The sequence below is a fragment of the Urocitellus parryii genome, chromosome 5 (assembly GCF_045843805.1).
Source record: "Urocitellus parryii isolate mUroPar1 chromosome 5, mUroPar1.hap1, whole genome shotgun sequence".
Classification (NCBI taxonomy): Eukaryota; Metazoa; Chordata; class Mammalia; order Rodentia; family Sciuridae; genus Urocitellus; species Urocitellus parryii.
Window position 1 is genome coordinate 160,282,404 of NC_135535.1, and position 21,889 is coordinate 160,304,292.

Below are 21,889 nucleotides of genomic sequence, written 5' to 3' on the forward strand. Positions count from 1 at the left end.
GTTCTAAATATCAATCCTCTGTCAGAAGTAGCTAGCAAAGATTTTTCTCCCATTCTGTAGATTCTCTTCACATGCCCAATTGTTTCCTTTGCTGTGCAAAAAGCTTTTTTAAAAATATGTAATATTAATAATATATATGATCTCCGGGGCACTCAACCACTGAGCCACATCCCCAGCCCTTTCTTGTATTTTATTTAGAGAAAGGGTCTCACTGAGTTGCTTATGCAAAAGCTTTTGAATTTGATGCTACCCTATTTGTTAACTCTTGGCATCATTTCCTGTGCCTTAGGGGTCCTATTGAGAAAGATGTCACCTGTGCCTAAAAGCTGGAATGTTGACCCTACATTTTATTCTAGGAGTTGCATAGTTTCTGGTCTAAGTCCAAGGTCTTTGATATATTTTGAGTTGATTTTTGTGCAGGGTGAGAGAGAAGGCTCTAATTTCATTCTTCTACATATTGATAACCAGTTGTCCTAGCACCATTTGTTTAAAAAAAAAAAAAAAGTTGTCTTTTCTCCAATATGTTTTGGCACCTTTGTCAAGGATCAGATGACTGTAGATGTATGGGTGTATCTGCATCTTCCATTCTGTACCACTGTGTCCAGTTTTATGTCAGTACCTGCAGTTTTTGTTACTATAGCTCTGTAGTATAATTTGAAGTCAGTTATTGTGATGCCTCCACATTGCTTTTTTTGGCTTAAAATTGCTGTGGCTATCCTGGGTCTTTTATTCCAAATGAATTTTAGGACTGTTTTCTAGTTCTGTGAAGAAATCAGGGTAGTATGGCCATTTAACAATATTAATTTTGCCTATCCATGAACATAGGAGGTCTTTCCCTCTTCTGAGGTGGTCTTCACTTTCTTCATTGTTCTATAATTTGCATTGTAGAGGTCTTTCACCCCCTTGGTTAGATTTATTCCTGGGTTGGTTTGTGGATTTTTCTGTTTGTTTTTTGTTTTTGAGTCTATTGTGAATGGAATTGTTTTATTAATTTCTTAGCAGATTCATTGTTGGTATATAGGAAAGCTATTGATTATTTTTGTATGCTGAATTTTTAATCTGCTATTTTGCCAAATTTATTAGTTCTAGTAGTCTTTTGGTGGAATTTTTTGGATTTTCTAGCTATAGAACCATACCATCTACAAACAGTTTGACTTCTTCCTTTTCTAGTTTTATCTGTTTATTTATTTCTCTTGCCTAACTGCTCTGGTTAGAGTTTCTAGCACTATATTAAATAGGAGTGGTAAGAGTGGACATCTCTGTCTTGTTCCAGAGTTAAAGAAAATGCTTTCATTAAATTTACTATGAGGTTGGTTTGGGGTTTTTTCATATATAGCCCTTATGTTGATGAGGTAGGTTCCTTCTATCCCTAATTTCTTCAGTGTTTTGTTTTATCATGAATGGGCACTGAATTGTTGAAGGCCTTCTCTGTATCTGTTGATTACTAAGTGATTTTTTTTACCCTTAATTCTGTTTATGTGATAAATTACATTTATTGATTTGCATATATTAAACCATTCTTTCATTTCTGGCATAAAACTAACTTGTTCATGGCATACAATATTTTGTTGAACATGATTTCCTAATATTTTAAGTATTTTTACATTTAAGTTCATCAGGGATATGGGTCTGTAGTTTTCTTTCCTTAATGTGTCCTTATATGGTTTTGGTATAAACATGATATTGGCTTCATAGAATGACTTTGGAAGTGTTCCATCCCTTTTTATTTGATAGAATAATTTGGTGCATTAGTTATTCTGGTAGAATTCAGCTGAGAATCCATCTGTTCCTCAGCTTTTCTTTGTTGGAAGGCTTTTATTACTGCTTGTATCTCATTATAAGTTATTGGTCTGTGTAGGTTTTCTATGTGATCTTGTTTCAGATTTGGCAGATTATATTTGTCTAGAATATAATAGACATTTCTTCTAGGTTTTCTAATTTAAAGGAGTATAAGTTTTCAAAATAGTCTCTAATGATCTGCTGGATTTGAGTGAGATATCTCTGGTGATTTCTCCTTTTTCATCTCTAATTTTATTAATTTGGGGTTTCTTTTTCTTTTGGTTTAGCTGAGGGCCTATCAATTTCATTTCTTTTCAAAGAACCAACTCTGTTTCGTTGATCCTTTGTACTTTTTTTTTATTATTATCAAGTTCATTGATTTAAGCTTTGGTCTTAAATATTTCCTTCCACTGGTTTTGGAATTGGTTCTTCCTTTTAAAGGGCCTTGAGGTGCATCATTAGGTTGTTTATTTGGGATCTTTCGGATTTTCTTATGTAGGCACTCACAGCTGTAAACTCTCCTCTTAGAACTGCCTTCAGAGTGTCCCAGAGGTTCTGGTATCTTGTATCATTATTCTCGTCTAGTCTAAGAATGTTTTTTACTTTCTCTCTTGATTTCTTCTATCACCCATTCATTATTCAAGACTCCATGTATTTATATAAAGCTGGAATGTTGACCCTACATTTTATTATAGGAGTTGCATAGTTTCTGGGTTTTTTAATATTTTTTAGTTGTGATTAGACACAATACCTTTATTCATGTGGTGCTGAGGATCGAACTTAGGGTCTCGCACATGCTAGGTGAGCACTCTACCGCCGAGCCACAACTACAGACCCTATTTCTGTAGGGTTTTGTTGTGTTGATTTCTAATTCTATTATAACATGATAAGATGTAAGGAATTATATAATTTTTTTGTATTTGTGTCCTAAAATATGCTCTGTTTTGGAGAAGGTTCCATGAGCTGCTGAGAAGAAAGCATTCAGCTATTGTTTGATGAAATATTCTGTAGATTCTGTTAGATTCATTTAATTTATAGTATTTTTCAGGTCTAAAGAGTCTTTACTAAAGAGATGTGTATTGAAATCACCCAGTATTATTGTGCTGGGGTTATCTGAGGCTTTAATTTGAGTAGTCTCTCATATGCAATTAGTTGCACCCATGTTAGGAACACAAATATTTATAATTATTATATCTTTTTGGATTGCTCCCTTTACCAATATGAAGTGGTCTTCTTTGTCTCTTCAGATTAATTTTGGTGTGAAATCTGTTTTGTCAGATATGAGAGTAGCTACTCCTGGTTGTTTGGGGGCTCCATTTGCATGGTATATTAATTTCTATCCTTTTACTTTCAGCCCGTGGCTGTCTTTGCCTATAAGGTGTGTCTCTTGCAAACATATAGTTACGTCTTGCTTTATTAATTCTGCTAGCCTATTTCTCTTTTTAATTTTTTTTATTTGTAGATGGACAAAATACCTTTACTGTATTTATTCATTTTTTATGTGGTGCTGAGGATTGAACCCAGTGCCTCACATGTACAAGGCAAGCTGAGCCACAACCCCAGCCCCAACCTATCTCTTTTAAGTGGAGAGTTGAGACCATATGCATTTGATGTTATTATAGAGATGTTAATTCCTGCCATTTGATTTATTTATTATGTTTAATCTGGTCCTATTTCTCATTTGCTGAGCTACTCTTCAAATGAGATTTGTTTTTTTGTGAGCTCTGAGGTTTTTTTTATTCTGTATGTAGTATTTCTGTAAGTTCTATGGTGCTAGTTTAGTAGTCATTAATTCTTTTAGTTTCTGCTTATCTTGGAAGGTTTTTATTTCATCAATGATTTTTGAATGATAGCTTTGCTGTATTTAGCAGTCTGGCTGACAGTTATTTTCTTTTAGGACTTGGAACAAATTGTTCTAAGCCTTCCTGACTTGTAGTATTTGCATTGAGAAATCAGAAGTGATTCTTATAGACTTGCCTCTAAATATGACTTGAAGTTTTTCTCTTGAGGCTTTAAAACTTCTATCCTTGTTCTGTATGTTAGGCATTTTAATTTAATTATGTAATGGAGAGGTTCTTCTTTGATCTTGTCTATTTGGGGTTCTGCATGCCTCCTGTATCTGAAAAAATAATTTATTAAGTGAATTCAATTTTTTAAATAAGAAATGTAGCACCTTGGTAGGACACTTGTCTAGCGTGCTGGAGGCCCTGGTTTCATCCCCAGTATCAAAAAAATAAAAATAAAAATAACAACAATGCCACCTAATATTTTAGAGCACTTAAAATTTTTCAAATCTCTCTCTCTTTCTCTCTCTCTCTCTCTCTCTCATATATATATATAATCTCAGGATAAATGTCATTCCCATTTGAGAGGTGAGAAAACCAAAACAGAGGTTAAATGACTTGATCAAAACTGGGCAGACTGTCAGTAATAAGGCTAATCAAAACAAAATTACAAAGGCCAGTCAAAACAAAATTACAAAGCTCCTTTTCAAAAATCAGGGAAAAGATACCTTTAAATATACCATAAATATAAGTATTTTTCTTTTAAAAATGTCTTTTTTGAAAAATGTAATTAGGATAATAGTTATACATGAATAATATACACAAACATTAAAAAGTATTTTTGATGTTATAATTTTATATAATATTTTACTAATATGTGATATCTTGCTTGATTATAAGATTTATTTCCCTTTCTAAAAATTTATTTATTAGATTATCAAAATTTATATTTCAAATTTAGTCAATATAACTGAAAATTAATTTTACTTGCTAAGTAAAATAAGACAATTTTCATTTTGAGAAGGGATTTTTTTTGCTGATATAACTGTGAAGGAAGCTATTAAGGATATTTTCTTCCCATTTCTTGGTGCCTAAAATATCTTTGTGTATGGTAAAACAAATGTTAACATAGTATCTATAATTTTAACCATTTCTGAGTGTATAATGTGGTGGCAGTAAGTGTAATCATACCATCATCCATCTTCAGAACTTTTTCATTATCCTAAACTTAAAGTCTGTACTCACCAGGCATGGTCACCTGTAATCCTAGGAAGTTGAGGCAGGAGGATTGTGAGTTCAAAGTGAGCCTCAGCAACAGTGAGGCCCTAAGCAATTCAGTGAGACCCTGTCTCTAAATAAAATACAAAATGGAACTAGGGATATGGCTCAGTGGTTGAGTGTCCCAGAGTTCAGTCCCCTGTACACACACACAAAAGTCTAAACCCATTAAATGACTTCTCATTGTTATGAATTTGCTAGTCTATTCTTCACATAAATGGAATCACGCAACATGTGTCCTTTTGTCTGACTTATTTTACTTAGCATGTTTTCAGGTATATCCATGTGGTATATATCAGTACATTTTTGTGGATAATGCTGCTATGAGTATTTGTGAACAAATACTCGTTTGAGTTTCTGCTTTTCAATTCTTTGAGCTATATCTCTAGGATAGGACTTTTGGGATCATATAATAAATTTATGTCGAGCTGTGTGTGTGTGTGTGGTCGGTCTTGAGAACTGAATCTGGGGCTTTGCACATGCTAGGCCTGTTTAACTTTTCGAAGAAATGTCAGGATTTTTTTTTTTTTTTTTTTTTGCTAACAGGGATTGAACTCGGGGGCACTCAACCACTGAGCCACATCCTCAGCCCTATTTTGTATTTTAGAGACAGGGTCTCACTGAGTTGCTTAGCACCTCACATTTGCTGAGGCTGGCTTTGAACTCATGATTCTCCTGTTTCAGCCTCCTGAGCTACTGGGATTACAGGTGTGTGCCACCACACCTGGCTGTCATAGGACTTTTCACAGTGGCTACACCATTTATATTCTCACCAGTGATATAAAAGATTCCAATTCTTCCACACTTTTTTTTTTTTTTTTTTTTTTGGTAACAGAAGAACTGAACTTGGAGGTACTTAACCATTAAGCCACATGCCCAGCCCTATTTTGTATTTTATTTAGAAACAGGGTCTTACTGAGTTGCTTAGCATTTCGCTGTTGCTGAGGCTGGCTTTGAACTTGGGATCCTCCTGTCTCAATCTCCTGAGCTGCTGGGATTATAGGCATGCACCACCATGTCTACCTCCACATTCTCATTAATGCCTACTACTATCCTTTTTTTTTTTTTTTTTTGTAACTTTCTTAATGGGTATGAGGCAGTATCTCATTGTGGTTTTGACTTGCATGTACCTAAGAATTAGCGATGCAGGGCATCTTTGCATGTGTTTGACTGTATATCTTGTTTGGAGAAATGCCTATTCCTGTCCTTTGCCCATTTTTTTAATTGCTTTTATTTTTTAAATACATGACAGAGGAATGCATCACAATTCTTATTACACATATAGAACACAGTTTTCATATCTGTTTGTATATAAAGTATGTTCACATCAATTCATGTCTTCATACATGTACTTTGAATAATGATGTCCATCACATTCCACCATCATTGCTAACCCCCTGCCCTCTCCCTTCCCCTCCCACCCCTCTGTCCTATCTAGAGTTCATCTATTCCTCCTATGCGCCCTTTCCCTACCCCACTATGAGTCAGTCACCTTATATCAGAGAAAATATTCGCCATTTGTTTTTTGGGGGATTGGCTAACTTTACTTAGTATTATCTTCTCCAACTGCATCCATTTACCTGCAAATGCCATGATTTTATTCTCTTTATTTGTTGAGTAATATTCCATTGTGTGTATATGCCACATTTTTTAAAATCCATTCATCTACTGAAGGGCATCTAGGTTGGCTCCACAGTTTAGCTATTGTGAATTGTGCTGCTATAAACATTGATGTGGCTGTGTCCTTGTAGTATGCTGTTTTTAAGTCTTTTGGGTATAGTCCGAGGAGAGGGATAGCTGGGTCAAATGGTGGTTCCATTCCCAGGTTTCCAAGGAATCTCCATACTGCTTTCCATATTGGCTGCACCAATTTGCAGTCCCACCAGCAATGTATGATTGTACCTTTTCCCCCACATCCTCACCAATACTTATTGTTGTTTGTCTTCAAATAGCTGCCATTCTGACTGGAGTAAGATGGTATCTTAGAGTAGTTTTGATTTGCATTTCTCTAATTGCTAGAGATGATGAACATTTTTTCATATATTTGTTGATTGATTGAATATCCTATTCTGAGAAGTGTCTGTTCATGTCCTTGGCCCATTTATTGATTGGGTTATTTTATTTTATTTTTTTTGGTGTTTAGCTTTTTGAGTTCTTTGTATACCCTAGAGATTAGTGCTCTGATGTGTGAAGGGTAAAAATTTGCTCCCAAGATGTAGGCTCTCTATTCACCTCACAGATTGTTTCTTTTGCTGAGAAGAAACTTTTTAGTTTGAGTCCATTCATTTATTGATTCTTAGTTTTAATTCTTGCACTATAGGAGTCTTATTAAGGAAATTGGGGCCTAATCCCACATGAAGATTAGGGCCTACTTTTTCTTCTATTAGATGCAGAATCTCTGGTTTAAATCCTAGGTCCTTGATCCACTTTGAGTTGAGTTTTGTGCATGATGAGAGATAAGGGTTTAATTTCATTTTGTTGCATATGGATTTCCAGTTTTCCCAGCACCATTTGTTGAGGAGACTATTTTTTCTCCAATGCATGTTTTTGGTGCCTTTGTCTAATATAAGATAATTGTAATTTTGTGGTTTAGTCTCTATGTCCTCTATTCTGTACCATTGGTCTACCAATCTGTTTTGATACCAATATCATGCTGTTTTTGTTACTATTGCTCTGTAGTATAGTTTAAGGTCTGGTATACTGATGCCACCTGGTGTGCTCTTCCTGCTAAGGATTGCTTTAGCTATTCTGAGTCTCTTATTTTTCCAGATGAATTTCATGATTGATTTTTCTATTCCTTCAAGGAATGCCATTGGGATTTTGATTGGGATTGCATTGAATCTGTATAGTGCTTTTGGAAGTCTGGTCATTTTGATAATATTAATTCTGCCTATCCAAGAGCAAGGTAGATCTTTCCATCTTCTAAGGTCTTCTTTGATTTCTCTCTTTAGGGTTCTGTAGTTTTCATTGTATAGACCTTTCACTTCTTTAATTAAGTTGATTCCCAAGTATTTTTTTTTTAGGCTATTTAAATGTGGTAGTTTTCCTCATTTCCTTCTCAGAGGATTTGTCACTGATATACAGAAATGCATTTGATTTATGGGTGTTGATTTTATAACCTGCTACTTTGCTGAGTTTGTTTTCTAGTTCTAGAAGTTTTCTGGTGGAGCTTTTTGGATCTTCTAGGTATAGAATCATATTGTCAGCAAATAATGCTAATTTAAGTTTTTCTTTTCCTATACGTATCCCTTTAATTTCTTTCTTCTCCCTAATTGCTCTGGCCAGTGTTTCAAGAACTATGATAAATAGAAGTGGTGAAAGAGGATATCCCTGTCTTGTTCCAGTTTTTAGAGAGAATGCCTTTAGTTTTTCTCCATTTAGAATGATGTTGGCCTGGGGCTTAGCATAGATAGCCTTTAAGATGTTGAGATATGTTCCTGTTATCCTTAGTTTTTCTAGTGTTTTGAACATAAAGGGGTGCTGTATTTTGTCAAATGCTTCTTCTGTGTCTATTGAGATGATAATATGATTCTTATCTTTGAGTTTATTGATGTGATGAATTACATTTATTGATTTCCATATGCTGAACTAACCTTGCATCCTTGGGATGAATCCCACTTGATCATGGGGCACAATCTTTTTGATATGTTTTTGTATTTGATTTGCCAAAATTTTATTGAGGATTTTTGCATCTATGTTCATTAGATATTGATCTAAAGTTTTCTTTCTTTGATGTGTCTTTGCCTGGTTTTGGAATCAGGGTGATACTGGCCTCATAGAATGAATTTGGAAGTGCTCCCTGTTTTTCAATTTCCTGAAATAAATTGAAGAGTATTGGGATTAGTTCTTCTTTAAAGGTCTTGTAAAATTCGTCTGTGTATCCGTCTGGTCCTGGGCTTTTCTTGGTTGGTAAGCTTCTGATGGTGTCTTCTTTTTTTTTTTTTTTTTTTTTAATATATGCACACAGTTTTATATATAATGCAGCATCACACCATGTAGGGCATTTACTCTTATTTTGTACATTCAGATATGTTTGAAACACTTCTTAAGGCTACAAACTGATGGTGTCTTCTATTTCACCACTTTATATTGCTCTGTTTCAATTGTGTATATCTTCCTGATTCAATATGGGAAAATCGTATGACTTAGAAAATATTGAAGGCATCAACAAATTTCTTATTTTATTGGAGTATAAGTTTTCAAAATAACTTCTAATTATCCTCTGTATTTCTGTAGTGTCTTTTGTGATATTCTCTCTCTCCTCATCTTTGTTAGCATTAGCTATGGTTCTGTCAATTTTATTTATTTTTTTCAAAGAACCAACTTTTTGTTTTGTCAGTTTTTTCAATTGTTTGTATTTCATTGATTTCAGGTCTAATTTTAATTATTTCTCGCCTTCTTCTGCTTTGGCTGTTGATTTGTTCTTTTTTTGAGGGCTTTGAGATGTAAAGTGAGGTCATTTGTTTGACTTTTTCTTTTAAGGAATGAACTCCATGCAATGAACTTTTTTCTTAGTACTGCTTTCATAGTGTTTCAGAGATTTCGATATGTTGCGTCTAAGTTCTCATTTACCTCAAAGAATTTTTTAATCTCCTCTTTGAAGTCTTCTGCAACCCATTGTTCATTCAGTAGCATATTGTTTAGTCTTCAGGTGTTGGAGTAATTTTTATTTTGTCATTGATTTCCAATTTCATTCCATTATGATCTGATAAATTGCATGGTAGTATCTCTACTTTTTTGTATTTGCCAAGAGTTGCTTTGTGGCATAGTATATGGTCTTTTACCCATTTTTTAGAAAATATTTATTAGTTGTAGATGGACCCAATACCTTTATGTGGGGCTGAGAATTAATCCCAATGCCTCACACATGCACTCCACTACTGAACCACAACCCCAGGCCCCTTTGCCAATTTTTAAGTGTTTTTTTTTGTTTGTTTGTTATTGTTGAGTTTTAGAGGTTCTTTATGTATTCTGGTATTAGTTTCTTATCAGTTACATGAAGTGAAAATATTTTCTCCAGTTCTGTGGGTTGCCTTTCACTCTCAGTTATGTTCTTCAATGTGAAAACTTTTAGATTTTTATGAAATCCAACCTTTTCATTTTCTGTGCTTTCTATGTCATAGTCATATCCAAGAAAGCAAATCCAAGGTTATGAAGATCTTCCTGTTTTCTTTAAGAGTTTTATAGTTTTAGTTCCTTTTTTTTTTTTTTTTTAAATAGCATGGCAGTTTCACTTATTGCTGGCATTAAGGTCGGAGCATAATTTGGAATTGTGGCTCTTTTAGGTTGGCAGGAATATTAAAGTTCATCTTAACAGCTCTTCTGATGTTTAACCCTACCCCTGACCCCCAGAATGGATCCATTTTCTTGGTTGCTTTAGAGTTACCTATAATATTTTTAGTGTGTAAACAGGGAGTGATTATTTAGTTTGAGAATTTAAACATGCGTTCTCCTTATATAAATTCCATTGTCAACTAGGAATTTTTCTCAGAATTGTAAAGAATAAGGCAAATGTATTCCTGATGTAAGAGGATTGTTAAACTCACACTCTTGGATGGAAGGATCTCTGTTTTTAAAGGGTTTATTGAACAGTTATGGATGTTAGCCAGGTGTTGGGACAAGTTCCCCAACTACCCCCAGCAGGGCTGAGACATGGTGGGATGTGTGTCTGTCAGACCTGGAGCTAGGAGTATTCCTATAAAATTTGAGGAAGGAAAGCCTAAGTTGTTTACATTGAACCTACAAGGCTGTAGATAGGAGGGGCAGCTCAGCAGGCAGCAGGGAGAGCTTTGGGAGAGGAAGCAGTCCCGAAGAAGCCATCATTGCCTCAGGAATGGGTTAACAGGGAAGCTTTTATTACGTAAGCAGGGTATTGTGGACCCCATGGGATTTAAGTTAAGGTTTCAACATACATTCAGGAACGAGAAACAGTCTTTGCTGGATTTACTCTTAGCTGTAAACTGATTAACTTCTCTTATCTCTCCCCACCCCGCACCCCCTGTCCAAACTCATCCTCCGGCTCTTAAAATTAAGTTTACAATATCTCAGAATTTTTTTCAAAATATGCAATACTCCTTTCTTTTCTGACTTGTTTCTATCTAGATTCTAAGGTTGGCTTCTAATGTGATGCATTAATCTTGTGTCAAGAGTCAATTTTTGAAAGAGAAATAAAAGATTGTTGTTGGAGCAGATAAAAAAAAAAGTCATTTGTTTACAAAATGTTTCTTTTTCAATACCTTGGAAACAAATGCAGCCACAAGAACAGTGTAATTCAGAACGTCAATCCTGGGAATTCTAGTCACACTCTTCATCTCTTTCCGTCAAACCCCTGGGCTCCAAATGTTTTCATCCCTCCACAAATTTCTCTGCCTCTTTTTACTCCCTGTGGAAATGGTCAGAAATCTTTTATATATGAGAAAGGATTGAAAATAATGAGACCCTAGACCGATTTCATCAATAATGCTAATGAATGTTCACCTTCAAAGTCAGTGTGGTGGCTCAGGAGGATCTCAAGTTCAAAGCCAGCCTCAGCAATGGTGAGGCGCTAAGCAACTTGGTGAGACCCTGTCTCTAAATAAAATACAAAATAGGGCTGAGGATGTGGCTCCGTGGTGGAGTGCACATGAGTTTGATCCCCAGTAATCCCCCCAAAAAGTTAGTCAATTTGGGAATCCAGACGGTTATCCTGGTGCTAAAAGTTGGTCAAATTTTTTTTAGAACTCGTTCACGAGTCAAGTATGCTGTTCTCTTGATCAGTGGGGCTAGATCTGTGCATAGTTCTCAGTCTTGTTTCACATTTAGGAAATTGTTAAAATATGTCCAGTTTCATTTCTAGAAATTCTAATTGGTGTGGGGGTTGATCCATTTTGAGTTAATTTTTCTGTATGGTATATAAGGGATCTTGTTCATTTTTTTGCATAGGGATATCCTTTCCACCATTGAATGGTCTTGGTAGCCTTGTCAAAATCATTTGACCATATATATATATGTGGACCCTTTATTCCATTCCATTTCTCTGTTTGTCCCTAAGCCAACACCATACTGTTTTGATTGCTTTAGCTTTGTGGTACGTTTTGAAATCACGAGTCCTTCAATTTGTTCTTTATCAAAAATGTTTTTGCTACATGAAACGGTGTTTATCTGTCACATGCAGTTTCTGTATTAATTGAAATGATCATGTTTATTTTCCCTTTTTCTATGACTATGGTTATAGTACATTGGTGTATTCCAGGAATAAATCTCCCTGGGTCATGGGATATAAACCTTTTAAATTTGTGGTAGAGTTTGATTTGCTAGTATTTTATCAGGGATATTTTCATCAATGTTCATAAGGGATATTGGTTGGTAGTTCTCATATCTTTGGCTTTGGGATTAGAGTAATGCTGTACCCTTAGAATAAGTTAGGAAGTGTTCCCTCCTCTTGATTTTTGAGATGAATTTGAGAAGGATTGGTGTTAAATTTTACAAAAAAATTAAAGAGTTATCAGTAAGGCCATCTGATCCAGAGATGTTCTTTGTTGTAAAGTTTTAGATTCAATCCTATAGTAATGATAAATTTAGAATTTGTTTCTACATTATTCAATCTTGGGAGATCTCGTGTGTTAGGGGAGTTGTACCTTTCATCTAGGTTATCAAATTTGTATACAGTTGTTGGTGTTTCCTATAACACTTTTTATTAAAATTTGGAATTTTAATAATTTGTCTTCTTTTTTCAGTCATTCTAACCAAAGGTTTGACAATTTTATTTCTATAGAACCAATTTTGGTTTTGTTTTTTTCTCTATTTTTTCTATTCTCTATTAATCTCTGTCCTAACTTTACTATTTCCTTCTTCCTGCTAGTTCTGGGTTCAATTTTTTTCTAGTTCTTTAAGGTATAAAGTTAGGTTACTTATTAGAGGTCTCCAGGTTTTTGAGCACGTGTGTGTAGCCATGAACACTCCTCTTAGCTCTGCTGTTGTTGTTCCCATAAGTTTTGGCGTATTGTTTTTTGTTTTTATTCCTCTCAAGGTATTTTCTAGTTTCTATAGTGATTAGATTTTAAAAGGCTGGAGTCATACCAAATATCTTTTCCAATTGAAATGAAGTGAGCCAGGGTGTGGTGGTGTGTGGGAGCCACATTGAGTGACCACGCCTTCCAGTCCTGATGCACCACGGGGATCTGAAAGATCAATGCAGTCTGGCCTGGTAGTGCCATGACTTGTTATTTGGTCTTTTCTCCTTGCTCAGATAGTGGGGTGTGCCCTGAGGGTTGAGTTACACTCACCTGTTCCCTTGAGTCCTGCCCCTTCTGCCCTTTTTTGGATAGAACTTTCTAAGAACAAGAGTTCCCCCCCCTGCCCCGCCCCCAATAAAGCTCACTTCTGAGTGTGTTCCCTCTCTATTGTCAGCCTCTCTTGACTTTCTCTTGCTCTCCCTTTTGGGAAGCCTGAGACTGAGAGCTGGGGAAGCCGTCCTGAAGCTTGTGTAAAGGTAAATTGTGTGTGTGTTTTATTTGGTGTCCCTGCAAATTCACTTGAGCAGCCTTAAATTCAGCTGCCTTGCTGGTCAGGGGCGGCAGTGACGCACACCTGTAATCCCAGCAGCTGGGGAAGTTGAGGCAGGAGGATCGCAAGTGGGTGGAGGGTTCTGTGCAGGTCTGGTAGACCCAATTGTTTTATAGAGTTGCTCAAGTCCTCTGTTTCCTTAGTGACCCTCTGTCTGGTTCTTCTATCCATTACTGCAATCGAGGTACTGAATTCCACAATTGTAGAACTCTTTCTCCTTTCAATTCTGCCAATTGATACTTTAAAAAAATTTTTTTTTTGGTTGTAGATAGACATACTATATTAATTGATTTATTTGTATGTGGTGCTGAGGATCGAACCCAGTGCCTCACACATGTGAGCCAAGCACTGTACCACTGAGCTACTGCCCCAGCCCCTAGTCAATACATTTTTTCCTGAGCTCTGATATGAGGTACATAATATGCCTATACTATATAGCTTCTTGGTGAATTGACTCTTTTATTAATATTTGATGTTCTTCTTTATCTGTTGTAATAGTTCTTATCTGGAGCCTGTTTTGTCTGACATTAGGATAGACATCTCCACTCTTATTTGCATGGAATGTATTTTTATATTGTTTATTTTCAGCCTATATTTTTAAAAATTATTTTAATGCATTGTTGTTATACATAATAGTGGGGTTCATTCTGACATATTCATAAATACATAGAATAGTTTTTTGTTTTTTCCTATTACAATTGCCAGTATTATCCCTTTCACTTCTCTGGGCTGGGGCTGGGGCTCAGCGGTAGAGCGCTTGCCTAGCACCTGCCAGGTGCTGGGTTTGATCTTCTGTTTATTTTTAATTGGTGCATTGTTCCACGACTAAACACTCAGGGTCACTCCAGGTGAACTGGACTGCAGGAAACAATCACCCAGAGACAGAGAAATACCTTTTTCTTTGGGACCTGTGACGGCTCCTCTGACCTTAGGGGTCCATGGAAAGAGACAGTGAGAGCCTCTGCTGAACCCTTTTAGGGGAGAAGCCATTCAAATGAGGCAAGGGGTCAGGTTTCAGGGGGTTGAGTCTAGCTTTGTGATGTCTGATGACAGCAGGTTGACTGACCTCTACAGAGGCCACGCCCATCTCAGGAGCTGTGTGGGGATCATGGAAGAGCAAGGCCGGGCAAACAGAGGGGCAGCATGGGTTCAGTCCACTGGGTGCGCTCAGTGCTCATAGTCGCGCGCGCGCACACACACATATATACACACACACACACAGAGCTGTGGCTGGCTTGCCACAGCTCTACACTCTCATCACTCAAGGCTAAGGGGCACTCGGTTCCTATGTGGCACTCCCAACCGTGCATTATAGTTATACATAAAATTAGAATTATTGTGATCTTCATACATGCACAGAGCTTAATTTGGTCAACTTCATCTCCTACTTCTTCCCATTTCCCTCCCCTCCGCTCTCCCCGTGTCCCCGACTTTCGCTCTGCTGACCTCCATTGTGTTTTTTCAAGATCCCCTTTTTACTCCTTTTGTCTTTCTAGTTTCTACATATTAGAGAAAATATTGATCCCTTAACATTCTGAATCTGGCTTATTTCACTTAGAAAGATGTTCTCCAGTTCAATCCATTTACCAGAAAATGACATAATTTTATTCTTTATGGCTGAGTAGAACTCCACTGTGTGTATACCACATTTTCTTGTCTGTTCATCTATCGCCGGGCACCTAGGCTGGTTCCATAACTTGGCTATTGTGGATTGTCCTCTATAAACACTGGTATGCTGGTATTGCTATCCCATGTTGATTTGTAGTTCTTTGGGATAAATACCAAGGAGTGGGATAGCTGGGTCACATGGTAGTTTCTCTCCTAGTCTTTTGAAGAATCTTCATACTGCTTTCCAAAGTGATTGCAATCCCAGCAGCCATGTGTTAAGTATACCTTTTACCCACATCCTCACCAGCAATTATCATATATTTGTATTCTTGACGATTGCCATTCTAATTGGGGTGAGATTAAATTTCTGTGTATTTTTTATTTGCATCTCCCTTATTGTTAGGGTGTTGAACTTTTTTTTTTTTTCAAATTTGTGGCACATTTGCATTTCTTCTTTTGAAAAATGTCACTTTAGATCTTGTGCCCATTAAGTGGGTTATTCATTTTTGGTTTTTTTCTGTGGGTTTTTCTTTTTTCTTTTTTTTTTTTAAAGAGTGAGAGAGAGAATTTTTTTTTTTTAAGAGAGAGTGAGAGAGGAGAGAGAGAATTTTTAATATTTATTTTTTAGTTCTCGGCGGACACAACATCTTTGTTGGTATGTGGTGCTGAGGATCGAACCCGGGCTGCACGCATGCCAGGCGAGCGCGCTACCACTTGAGCCACATCCCCAGCCCGAGAGAGAATTTTTTAATATTTATATTTTAGTTTTTGGCGGACACAACATCTTTCTTTGTGTGTGGTGCTGAGGATCGAACCCGGGCCATACCCATGCCAGGCGAGCGCGCTACCGTTTGAGCCACATCCCCAGCCCTGTGGGTTTTTCTTTATGTTGTTCTTTATATATTCTGGTTATTAATCCTCTGTCAGAAGTGTAGCTGGCAAAGATTTTCTTCCATTCTGTAGGTTCTCTCTTCACTTTAATTGCTCCTTTTCTGTGTTTTTAAATTTTATGCTGTTGTTCTTACTGATTCTTGGTTTTATTTCTTGAGCTTTAGGAGTTTTATTAAGGAAGTCAACCTATTTTTGTGTTTAGACTTAAAAAAAAAGTTTAGACTTAAAAAAAAATTTAGACTTGGATCTTTTTTTTTTAAAGTCCATTTTGTCAGTCTTTACTTTTTTCATTGGTGCGTTTAATCCATTTAATTTATTCTTGCTATTGTGCTGCTTGTTTATGTATGCCTTATAGCTTTTTGGGGGAATTATATATAACATAGTAAAGTTATAACAATATAATTCAAATGATGGTAATATAGCTTCATTCATGTACAGAAACACTACTTTCCAGATCAGCTTTCCCTTTATCAATGTCACCAGTTACATCTTTATGCATGTTATACCCAAAGAATAGATCTATGACTATTAGGCATTTGTCTATAAGGTAATAAAAAGTGAAGTTACAAACCAAAATTATAATAATCTCATAGATCTCATATTTTCCCATGCACTTACCTGACATCTTCTATCACCACATGGCTTTGAGTTACAGTCCAGCATCATTCATTGCAATCTGAAGGATTCTCTTTTAGATTTTCTTACAGGGCAAATATAGTGGTGATGTATTTTCTCAGCTTTTATTTTTCCATAAATGTCTAAAATTTTCCTTGTTTTTGAAGGACAGTTTTGCCAGATTTAGAATTCTCAGTTTGTGGGTTTTTTTCCCTTTCAGAACTTCAACTATCTTATCCTACTGTTTCTGGCCTTCTAGATAGCTGCTGAGATGATAATATTGAGGATTAGCCCCGCAGCCTTGTATTTCTGTGGAGCCTTGGCTAGACCCGAGGCATGTCGATGTCCGGGCCAGTTGCTTGGTACTGGCTTTCCTGCTTGCCCCCAGATCTGGTCCTGTCTGCAGTGCACACAGGCAGGCTCTGCTGTCCCGTCAGGCTGCACTTACAACATGTAAGTTCAGAGTTAAGAATTTTGAGAACTTGAAGACAGTGATAGCAGAACATTAAACAATGTTCTGGTTTTTTTCCTGAGAGGAGGGCATCCATGAAGCTGGCCCTAACTGGGACCAAAACATGCTTTCTCTACCAGAAGTAGCATCTCTTCAACTGACATCTAAAGTGGAAGTAAAATATATGAAGTGTTTCTTACCCTTATGTTGAGGACAAAAGAGTTTACTGTTTAATGTATTTGAGTAACAAACTTACAGAAATAGTAAAGAAGACAGCTAACATGTACTTGGGCTAGGGCTGGGGCTCAGTGGTAGAGCACTTGCCTAGCACGTGTGAGGCACTAGTTTCAATCCTCAGCACCACATTAAAAAATAAAGTTTTTTTAAAAAAAAAACCCATGTATTTGCATGTAGGACAACTTGATTAGAAAGCATATGATAAAAAATGCTACAAACTCCAGTTAGTTGCCATCAGTAAGAATTTTTTTTTTTCTGCTGTACTGAGGATAGAACCCACGGCCTATGCATGCTAGGCAAGTGAGCTATATTCACAGCCCATTTACTTTTAAAAAAAAAATCCATTATATAGGCCAGTCTCGGGGGTACACACCTGTATCCCAGTGATTTGGGAGGTTGAGGCAGGAGGATAAGTTCAAGGCCAACCTCAACAGCTTAGTGAGGCTTTAAGCAACTTAGCAAGACTCTGTCTCAAAATAAAAAAACAAAAATGATTGAAGAAATGGCTCAGGGGTAAAATGACCCTGGGTTAAATCACCAGTTAAAAAAAAATTCCATTGTCCATAACTTTATTTCTAATTGTTATAAATTGCTAAAACTTGATTATAAAACATTTGCATTAATGCTTTGTATCCTCAAATTTATATTAAAATTTATGCACAAATGAAAAAAATAAATTGGAAAAATTGCCAACTGATTTCTGTTCCCTATTTTTCTGCTTGAAATCATACTTTTGACCTCATGGAGTGGGAGGGGAAACCTAACATTCAGAACTACCAAACAGGAAAAAGAGGGAAAGAATATTTTTCACCAGAATGAAATGTTTTCCATCATAGTGGATTTTAAAGCATGTTCTCCATGTATGTGGCATGCTTTTTGTTTGTTTGTTTGTTTGTTTTGTCCTAATTGTTACAGGTTTGGCATGGGTAGCACATAGGTTGATGTCTTCAAAAATAGTCAACCAGGTAGGATTCAGTTGCCTCCTGCAAAGCACTGATAGCTGTGCTTTGGAAGGGCAGATCTATTTTGAAGTCTGAGTAATTTCTTACACCATACACTGGAAGGGGAAAGTGTGAGTCTGTACAGGGGAACTCAGATGTATGATGTCAGGGAGCGCCTCAATACCAGGCGTGGAACAGTGAGGTTTCTTCGTCTTTCCAGCAGAGGGCGCTCTTTGTGAGCACCATCTGCAGTCAGTTGCACCCTGGGCGTTTTAACCACTGGTTGACTTGTGGGCAGTTGGCTTTGTCAGAGCCCTGGTAAAGAGATCTACTCTCTTCTGCTGAGCTCAGTAAGCTAGAGGTGGCATTGGCATCAGTGATGGCAACATCTCAGCAGCTGCAAACACAACTCTAAAATACTTTTTAAACCAAGTTTATAATAGAGAATCTGACCACTTAAGGTTTGGGGAACATTCAACTCTTAAGTATTATTGTATCTTCATAAAGCAAGTTCACTTCTAAGACTAAATCCCTGGCGATCTGAGCAACATGGTTTTGTTATGTTAGCCTAGTAGGACTGACTGAGTCAAAGCTGTTTCTAGGGCATAAGATGTGAATCTCTCTGCTCCCTCCCATTCCCACAGTTTTCCAGGGCCAGGTGTGTGTGTGCGCACACATGTGCTTGTGTGTGCTTGTGTACCTGTTATATTCAGGATGTTAGTCTTTGCTGTATGAAGTAAACCCTACTGTGACTTTGCAAGCCTGCTAGAAGATGGAAAATGGGCAAACGGAGAGGCAGGATGAAGTGACCATACGAATCCAGAGGTCAAGGTAGATGGAGAAGATAGCCTCACATGGGTCCTACCTGGAAAGCCCTACACACATGGCAGAGAGGGAAGCCAGTCAGGGAGTAGGAAGCACAGCATACTCTATTTACTCACCACTCCGCCCTCCCCTGTGTTGGGGATGGAGCCTAGAGCCTTGCACAGGCCAGGCAAGCTCTCAACCAGTGAGCTGCAGTTCTAGCCTCAATAGTCTTTAATCACAAAATTTCTCTTCTGGAAAGCCTTCCTCTGCCTGGTCAAATCTGACCTTCATGGCTCAGTTTAACTGACTTACTCTTGTATAAAATTTAGCTTAACTCTAATAGTGACCATCACCTATTGAGCATTTATTGTATGCCTGCCCTGGTACTATTACCACTGTACATATGGAGGTAATAAAAGCAGGCTGAACAATTTGTCCAAGGTTAGATTGTGAATGGTTAAACCAGGACTCAAATTTAGGACTGCCTAATTCCAATGCCATTCCCTTAATCCGGACTGGATACTACTGCTCCTACTTTGTTGGTGCTGGTCCAGCCCTACTGTTGCAGGTCGCCTAACTCCTGTAAGCCTTGGTTTGCCTCATCCAGGGGAGCAGCAGCTGTCAGTGACTCCTGCTATGCTCATACGGTTCAGTCCTGCAGAACAGGATTGTCCCAGCTACCAGCACAGTAATAGTTTTGCCTAAAGGCTTTCTCTGATAGCTGAGCTGCCTCTGCTCTGTCTTGGTACAGGTGAGTGGAAGTACCTCAGGGAGAAATGACCCTGGGTAGTCCTACCAAATGCATGATGGCAGCTGGTGTATAAAAACCACGTTCCTTTGCCATGAGCAGAAACAGAATTCTGGGATATATTTGTTTTATACTGTTACTGACAGTCCCCTGCTGAATTAAGGCCCAGGTGCCCACAGAAGTAACACACCATTTTGTTGTCTTCCTCCTTTTCCTGTCTTCTTCCCCTCTTTCCCTCTACAAGTATACTACTGGCAGCCAAACCCTCCTCCCTAGGGACTGCTTTTGGGGAAACTCAAACTAGGACACTCATTTTAGTTTTATTGCTAACTTTTATTTTCTGTGTATCCATGTTTTCTCTACTAAGGCAGACATATTCTCTCAGCCTTGTCACACCCCTCCTTGCATCACAGTTAGCAAGGGGTTGGGAACATTAGCAAGGGGTTGGGAACAAGGTAGGTGCTCTGAACAAACCCACTTGATTGCCAGGCTTTATTCCAATAATTTCTGGCCTGGGAGCTTTATATGCAATGGGCCACTGGGAGCTGTGATTGAAGTCTAAGGCAAGTGCTGTAACGGGTAACCCTCAAGGAATTACTGGAGGTCCTAGAGGAATATGTGATCTCTAGTTTCACCATAAATCCAAGTTTTGGAGAATCCAAATCAAAGCTGGGACCTGGATGTGTATTTAATGACTCTGAGCTGCACATTAAATCTGAAACTACCACAAAGCAGCCCAGGGCTGATGTGGAGAGACTGAAAACATGGACTCCCCTTGATGTGGGTAAAAGGACTAACATGCATGCCCTTTGTAGGCCATGAATGATGATAGAAGGGTGGAAAGGCTATTTAATGTTTATTTAAAAGATTGACTATGTGTATAGAGGCCCCTGGGGAAAGGGTGACCTCTGTAGTATTTCTCTCCTTCACATAATTACAATACCCACAAGTGTTCCTCAGCAGGGTAGTTTTTAACTTTTAGAATGCAGAGTTCTACAACTAGCTCTCCTGTGACTGCCTTTTCTCTAAATTAAGTTTGAGTTGCCATAAGGGCCCTCTGTCCCTCCCATCCCTTTTCAGTAGACTTTCATTCTTCCCCATCCTTTACCAAATCAAGACAAACTTCTTCACCTGGGATTCCAGCAACTTCATGATCTGGTCTTTTCTTTTTTTCCTTCGTATTTTCCATTTCTTTCTATACTGTATGTTTATCAGTGTTAATTTCCCACTTTTCCCAACTTTCCCCCATTTCCCCTTCAATTTCCAAAGCCCGTCTACATTCTGAATGTCCTCTGAGTCATGAGGACTTCATCCCTCAATGTCCCTACCTACCTACCACCACATGGAATCTCTTACCACCACTGGGCCCTCAAAGCTATGAATTATCTCTTTTGAACATAAGTAACATTTTATTTCTACTGCCATAACATCTTTTAAACCTGATTTGTATATAGTAGTTCTCTGATTTTTCTTGTACTCAACTATATAATATGTCCTTTCATCTGAGTGTGTATTACCCAGAAATGGAATTGCTGGATCATGTTAACTTTTGATTAGGAAATCAAGTTTTGAGGAATTTTCATATTTTCCATAGCAGTTATACCGTTTTATATTCCTTCTAGAAATGCAAGAATTCCAATTTCCTCACCTAGCTAACATTTTTTAAAAATAGTAATCCTAAAGTATTATAGTTCTGATTTTACACTTCCTTAATGACTAGTGATATGGCATACCTTCACATGTGTTTTATCTTTGGAGAAATGTGCCCATTTGCAAGTATGTTTCCCCCTTGTTTTTTTTTTTTTTGAGAGAGAAATTTTTAATATTTATTTTTTAGTTTTCGGTGGACACAACATCTTTATTTTATTTTTATGTGGTGCTGAGGATGACTCTAGCACCCTGCGCATGCCAGACGAGCGCACTACCGCTTGAGCCACATCCCCAGCACCCCCCCTTGGTTTTTAAATTAGGATTTATCTTTTTGCTTGTTTTTCTATTCCAGTTGTCTCTATCTTTCTTCCAGTATCACACTATTTTGATGACTAACTTTGCAGTAAATGTTGAAGCATTATGAGACTTCTACAACTATTCAAGATTGTTGGCCATTTAAAGTACTTTGGGATTCCTTATTCATTTTAGGAGGGATTTTTGTATTTCTGCAGAACTCTTGGGGATTTTGGTAGGAAATATATATTTCCATCCTTTC